We start from the raw sequence: 7,962 nt of genomic DNA on the forward strand, positions 1-7,962 counted from the left end.
AAGGAAGCAAAGTGTCCTTACTTTAGTAAAGGAAAACCAGTCTCCTCTTGGCTTATATCGAAGTCCTTACATTCTTCTTTACAAATCCTCATTTTGTACTTCTAATTAGTGACTGTTGTTTTGTTTTGCTCTCTCCGCTGTTTCTGTTTTTTCATTGGAACAGATTTGGACAAATTTAACATTACATCACTAGCTCACCAAAGGATCCTTTGCACTGAATTTTACTTGTAAACAGTTCTTGATCTTTGCATATTTCTCTCCTGATTCAAGCAAGAGTTTTTTTTATCTTTTTTTTTTTTCTGGAGAAACCCATGGAATAAAAGGTGAGGGTAACAACATGAGGTGAGCAAATGTTGACAGAATTTTTACTTTTGGTTGAACAATCCCTTTCAGACTCAAAGCCTGTCATCATAGTTTAAGTGAAGAGGAATGTCAGTGTTTGACAACAGAGAACTAAAAGTGAGCATGGATACCTATTATGAGGAGGGCTTTCTTCAGAAAAGAGGGTTCTGAAATCTTGATATCAAAATGTCTATGGCAGTTATCGGCAGCCACACGCAGAGCTGAGCGACATTAATGGTTGGCTTTGCAGTCTGTAGGCTCAGTAATATTTCTTTCTTCCTGACCAAACAGAACAGCAATATTTGGCCTTTAACTGTCACAAACACCCTGGCACAAAGCCTGAAAGAGATCAGCAATGCTCTAAAGTGCATGCATAATTCATACGTAAAGTAGAAATTTTAGAGTTCTCAGAGGTTCAGCTGGATTCATTATTGATGGGAGGATCTTGCTTAGTCTCCTCTTCATAGTCAGTGCTCATTTACTTTCAATAGAGCAGACGTGTTACTGTTATCCCATTCAATATCAGCTCTCAATTAATGTGCTTACCAGGATTTGGGCCTGGATTTAAACTGAAAGGCATATGATAACTAGAAAAGGAAGAGAGAGTAGAAATAGCTGGCCGCTTCTGTATTGTAAATGTCTGATCACACAAATCTCCAAGAAAGCATAAGATGAAGCACATGATATTAAAACCAAGTAAATAAAGGGAACAATTTGCTGATACTGACAAAAATCATTGTAGATTTATTTGATAGCTCTGATAATAAGGGTTGGGATGCACAATATATCAGTACCATGTCAGTATACGAAAGTATTGGGTTATCAGCTTTAATTAGAGATATTGGTTATACGAAAGTAATGCCAGTTGAGTTGTTGTATTCTATTGATTGACTGATAAACTGCTTGTCTGTGTTTGCATCAGACAGACTTTCAATGTATTAGTGGTGTGGCACAATTATTTTTTTTTACATTTTTTTTTTTTGTTAACTGGAATATAGATTCAATTTCCTGTCTGTCACCTCACTCACTCACTCACTCACTCACTCACTCACTCACTCACTCACTCACTCACTATATATATATAATGAATTTAATAACATGGCTCCGGGGAGTGGTTTACTAAAACTTTATATATACAATGAAAGCTATTTAATAATATTAATAAATACTAAGGTTGTACTGTGTGTGGGTACTGTATGCTTGGGCTATTGGAGAAAAAAAAAATATATGAAAATGATGCAGTTAAATGTGACTGTGTAAGTTGGTGCTCGTAGCCTTGTAGTAAGTGCGATGACATGTAGTGTCGATTCCCGTCTCAGGGTCTTTTGTCAATCCCGTTCCCTACTCTGTCTTCCCAATGCTTTCCTGTCGTATCTCCACACTGTCCTATAAACAATAAAGTTATTAAAGCACCCAAAATGTAACTTTAAATCAAATATGACTGTGTAAAAAAGTCATATTAAGATAGAATCTAGAAGCATTATGTGGTTAAATCTTAAAATATTCCTTATATATACACCACATGGAGGTAAATTAAGTGTACACTGTGTTTCTCATATATATATATATATATATATATATATATATATATATATATATATATATATATATATATATATATATATATATATATATATATATATATATATAAAATAATAATAATAATAATAATGGCTAATTTTTAGCTCTTGGCCAAATAATTATCTGCTTAAATCATATACAGTAGACCAGAAATGTTAAATTTGTGCATGAATAATTGATTAACAGATTTTGTCAAGGGAACTTTAAATCTTCTGTCCAGTGTCACCAAGTGCTACACAAGCTGTGATATGCTTAATGAAGATAATGATGACAACGTGAGTATTGCGATAAATGGACCGGTATATATCAGAAAGGAGGAAGCTGGGGGATAGAAGCATGAATATTTGATCACACATGATGACTGAGGCAAATACTGAATGAGGTGTTCTCAATTTTCTGCATAGTTTGTCTTGTCACAGAGGAGCAGTTCTATATTCATACAATTCAGCAGTTTGGCACAGGCTCAGTCGTAGACAGGTGGTGTGTGCTGGATGTGATAGCTCACACCTTCTGCTAAAAGGAAAATAAAACGGAAGGAATGGAAGGAGAAGAGAGAGAAGTTAAAACATTGATCATTTCCTCTTGTGACAGGGCTGCTTCCTGGAGCTGAAATGGATTTTGCTTCTGTGAAACAGAAAACCAGTCACTTATGTACAGTAGAAGCTCACACTCTGTCAGTGTGAAGATCAACACAGAACTCTGCTCTTTTCAGCCAACTTTAAGTTTCAGCTTCAGACAGCACACCTATGGACTGTTCATGGACTACCTGATGCATATTGTACTCAGAAATAACAAAAGATTTCCAAAAATAACAAGCTCCAGCCTGACAAAGTAAGTCAGTTCACTCGGCAGCGGCTCTCTTCTGTGTAGCTACAGTACAGCTGTTTGAATAGAGAAGACCCCAAATCTCACTTTTTGTCAAGATGATCTTTCAGTGAGGTCCAAAATTCTCTGAACATTAGTGACAAAGCTGCTGTTTGGTGATAAAAATATATTTCCATAATGTATTCTGTAACAATGTATTTTGTAACAATTTCAGTGCACACAAATGAAACGTCTTGGGGTACATTTATACATCAGGGTGTACCAAAAACGAAAATGCATTTCCTTTGTACTGATATCAATGATATTTAAGCAATATTTGTTGAGCTGAATCTCAGAAATGAGTCAAAGAACTACACTTCCCAGTGTGCACCAGCAGCAGCATCATTTTCACTGATTTGTAGCACCTGTTAAAAACCTGGAGTCCCTCAGTCACAGAGACAAACAAACTTCACTGAGAAGACACTCCAAGTTCACTTGTAGGTTCAGTCCAAAGACGCCAATGGTCAGTGAAATGTTTTATTTACTTTAATGGTGTTTGGAATGCTGTGTAATATGTTGAAGCTATGTTTAATTGATGTGTAGATTGGTTAAGTAACACATTGCAGCATTGACTTCATTAGTTTGTTAAATGGGTTCTTTATTCCATGTACTTGTTTAAATGGGTAATTCATCATGAAATTCATACAAAATGTTTAAACACTTTAACAATTAAAATTCATAAGTGTTTATTTAAAATGTTTAAGTGAAATGGTAACATTTGTTCTCTGTTTTAAAGGTTTACAACCTAATGTAATGAACAGACCAGTCCACTGACAAAGCCAAAATAAAAGTAATTTGAGCCGAAAATTTTGAGCCGTCCATGTTTCCTTTGGAACTTGAACAAGAGGAGGACTTGACAATATTTGTTCACTCAAATCTGTAAAAATGTTGTACTAGATATAGGTGTGTGTGTGTGTGTGTGTGGGGGGGGGGGGGGGGGTTGTTTGTTTTTTTTTTTTTTTTTTTTGGGGGGGGGGGGGGGGGGTTGTCAAAAGAACGACAGAATTTATGGCATTTGATTTGAATTTTTCCAACCTGAACTCTTTAACATTCATCCCTCCTGTGTTCTAGTAAGACTCTTTCATGGGCAGACAAACAGACCGCAGCAGAAGTGAGAAAAGCAGTCTGGGAAAAAAACTACCTGTGGTGCTAGAACAGTTCATTTTAAATGAGCAGACAGAATTAAAATGGCTACAAACCGTTTATATTATAAACCTGTTATGTTTTTTTTTTTTTTTTTGCAGTGATTTTAAAGGGACATAACATCTAGTTTGTTAGAAGCATACATTAATGTAAACCATTAATTTTGAAAATTTGCAATCTTGCTGACTGCTTGAAAAAAACTTTTTTCATCCTCATTACTACAGGGACCGGCACCCACACGTCTTTTTTCTTTCCATTCTCCCCTCGAATACACTATATATATATATATATATATATATATATATATATATATATATATATATATATATATATATATATATATATATATATATATATATATATATATAATATTCACTTTTATGATACCAAAGCAATATTGACTGTCATCTGCTATTGTTATATTAAAATAACTTTATCAAGAAAATTGGGTGGCGTGAGAATGAGTCCAAACAATTAATAAAAACTTTTAAAAGTTCAAATGCCTTGATGAATTTGTTTCTTACAAAAACTTAGCTTTTCACTTCACAAAACATTAATTGATGGACTGGATATGTGTGGATTATACTTGGACTCTCATTCTGACAGCACACATTCACTGATCCATTGGTGAGCAAGTGATGTAATGCTTTTTATTACTTTATTCAAAACTGTTCTGATAAAAAAAAAAAGTAATCTGTATCTATTTTAATATTTTATATAATTTAAATTTTTTGGTAGAACTATTAATTTAATATGCCAAAACCAAGAAGGTTTTTTGACTTTCCATTTTAGCCACGTTATGGCACTTTGCACACTTCAATAGTAAACTGTACTCTAGTACAATAGTAAATAAACTTATTTTTACTTTAAACTTTAGATTTATTTTATTATTATTGGACATTTGGACATCTCCACTCCAGTCATATCCAAGCACTCACATATATATGATTATTTGTAATTGTGCCACTCACAGCATATAGATACATGGGCAATTAGTTACAGACTGACAGCGCCGTCCGCATTGTAATAATCTCTTGATCTCTTGGTCCTAAAACAACCAATTTAAATGAAATTGCCAGGCATGTTTGCGAATCAGAAGAGCTCCAGGTGCCTTACAGCCAGCTCAACCTGTGTCTGTATGGAGGTGCACTGCAGTCTGAGCAGCATGTGCTCTGCCTGATCACGAGGCAGCAGAAGCTCTTCAGAAGCTGTCTAATAAGACATTAAGGGCTCTCCTGACGCCTCCTGTGAAGGACGTAATGCCCCTCTGGGCATCGCTGTACTGTAGTATCACGTACTGATCATAACATCATTTCCTCCATGGATGGGGCAGTGAGTCATCATCTGTTCTAATGGCTGATACATAACAAACAAACCACAAAAGTGTTCTGCTTCAGACAGCAGGAGGACAGCTCACTGCAGTAGTTTTATCAAAGGAGTGCTATAGCAATGATAAAAGCAAACACCTACTGTACATACTGTGGGTAGTGAAGGCAGAAAGCAACACAGGGACTTGTTATTGTTTGTACCACTCCACTTTTGTGTCAGTCATTGGGCGTTTTCATGCCAATAGATTGCAACAAGCGTGTGTCTTAAGGAGTGAGTCAATGAATCATTAATTCATAATATTATACATAACCTTCAAATAAGTAATGGTAAAAATGAGTAGGAATAACATGAATGAGTAATTGAATCATTCACTCATTTGATTGGTTTGATAAAACTGATTCAGAAATGAAACTCCTGCTGTGTGTTACTCTTAGACTAAGGGGCATATTTACTAACAGTAAATTTGGTTTGTTAATAGCAAGAATTGGACCTTAAAATAAAGTGTGACAAAAAGTTATTGCAACAATCTGTTATTAATGGAGGAAACTATTTTTATAAGAACAAGTTTAAAAACACAACTACTGTAAGTTATGAGGTTTTTATTTGGTGGGATATTATTTTATTGAAGCCGTCAATCCACATTATTTCAGCTTTTTTTTTTTTTTTTTTTGGTCAAAAACTACATTACCCATGATCCTGCAATGAAATCTCCACCTATCGGACAGAACAGAAACATGCAAACCATGCCAAAATAACTCTTAAAACTCTCCCTGCATTCTCATACATACTTAAACATTTGTATTTGCATATTTTGCAATGATTGTAAAATGTTGTTTTTGAAGGCACATCCAACATTATTCTTTTCTTTGATCTTTGTCTTTCGCAATGCTTTATAAGATTGTAGTTCATTCCATATAGGTTTTTAACTCTTTAATGGCGATTTCTGAAAAATCCCTATGGTATTTTCTTCTGGAACCAAGGTTAAAGGGGGGGTGAAATGCTATTTCATGCATACTGAGTTTTTTACACTGTTAAAGAGTTGGATTCCCATGCTAAACATGGACAAAGTTTCAAAAATTAAGTTGTACATTTGAAGGAGTATTTTTGTTCCAAAAAAAACCTCTTCCGGTTTGTCACAAGTTTCGGAAAGTTTTTTTTCGAGTATGGCTCTGTGTGACGTTAGATGGAGCGGAATTTCCTTATATGGGTCCTAAGTGCGCGCTCTTCTGCCGGAAGAGCGCGCTCCCATATAGCAGAGCAGAGAGAGGCTGAGCACAGCCTGATCAGAGCGAGAGCATCGCGAAAAGTCACAAAAGAAGTGTGTTTTTGGTTGCCAGGGCAAGACAACCCTGCACAGATTACCAAAAGAGAAACAGCATTAAGGGACCAGTGGATGGAGTTTATTTTTACAGAGCATCAACGGAGTTGTGCAAGTGTTTTTGTTTGTTCCCTGCATTTCGGATTGCACATCGTTTATTTCTTAAGGATAATGCAGTCCCAACGGAAAAGGGTCACGATTGTGTGTTGGAACCACATGCGGTGAGTAAAACTGCTTCAAATATCTCTGTGTTGTTAACTTAGCTATCAGCGCGTAAGCACATCAAGTAAACAACATGCGATGTTGTCATCAAACTGCACTTTCCACATGTACAGCTTAAAAAAAAAAAAAAAAAAAAAAACGACATAAAGTGGAACTTAGTCATTTTCCAAAACCACTAAGCAAATATATACAGTTTCAGTGCATACCACATAGCATACCGCCTTTGCTGATGCTGCTCTTGTTAAATTTCAGCCTCTGGATCTGTGTCTCAGCTTCCACATGCTCTCAACTCAAAAGCCTACTGGCGCTCGTGATTCTTTAGCTCCGCCCACACGTCACGCCTCTAGACGCTCGTGTTTTTCCGGGAAAAATCGGTACAGACTATCTTTCTCTTATAAATATAATAAAAATAAAGACTTTTTGGAGTTATGAAGGATGCAGTACTACTCTATAGGTACTCAAGATTAACAGGATATTGAGTGAAAACGAGCATTTCACCCCCCCTTTAAAACCAGGTAAAAAAAAAAAAAAAAAAAAAAAAATCTCTCTCTCTCTCTCTCTCTCTCATATATATATATATATAATTTTTTTTTTTTTTTTTTTTTTTTTTTTTACAGGCAGAAAATGTTCCTGATATGGCTAAAAAGCAACAGACTCATTCTATTGTTGCTGTTTACAGAGCCTAAAGCTGACACAGAGACAGGTGCGATTTCTCAAAACATCTATTGTGAAAATCATGTAGTATGGATATTTTATGTGTGGTATTATAAAATCGCTTACAGCACCTTTTATTTATCTCCTTACGGTTATCTCAGCCTACCACTGTATGAACTCAAGAAGACGAGGACTTGTTAGTGTTGGCAGCTTGAAAGGTCAACCGTTACGTTCAGTTATGCTGGCAGACTCTCTGCACCATAAAAAAAAAAAAAAACCTTACATTAACATTCCTGCAACAAACGCTTGGTCTACTGGCTTCTTATTTATCTAGATTTAATGTCTATTCATAAGTGAATTATTTAAATGAACAGATATGCAGTTGATGCGTCTTTTGTGAGTGTAAAAAATGTAAAGCAATATTCAGATTGTTGAATGGGTTTTTGTTGTGGCTGCCCCTGTGCAAATGAGGTCCACTGAGCAGTGACACCTTTGACAGCTCGACTAAT

The 7,962-nt window shown here is 35.5% G+C and overlaps 1 long non-coding RNA gene across 1 annotated transcript; it reads left to right on the forward strand.

The window, feature by feature from the left end:
- Positions 1 to 3,163: 3,163 nt before the first annotated feature.
- LOC127953261 (uncharacterized) lies at positions 3,164 to 7,749 on the forward strand. Its single transcript, XR_008153129.1, has 3 exons — positions 3,164 to 3,250; positions 7,417 to 7,502; positions 7,615 to 7,749. It is a non-coding gene; the product is annotated as an uncharacterized LOC127953261 (long non-coding RNA).
- The last annotated feature ends 213 nt before the right edge of the window (positions 7,750 to 7,962 follow it).

The sequence above is a fragment of the Carassius gibelio genome, chromosome B3, assembly GCF_023724105.1.
Source record: "Carassius gibelio isolate Cgi1373 ecotype wild population from Czech Republic chromosome B3, carGib1.2-hapl.c, whole genome shotgun sequence".
Taxonomy (NCBI): domain Eukaryota; kingdom Metazoa; phylum Chordata; class Actinopteri; order Cypriniformes; family Cyprinidae; genus Carassius; species Carassius gibelio.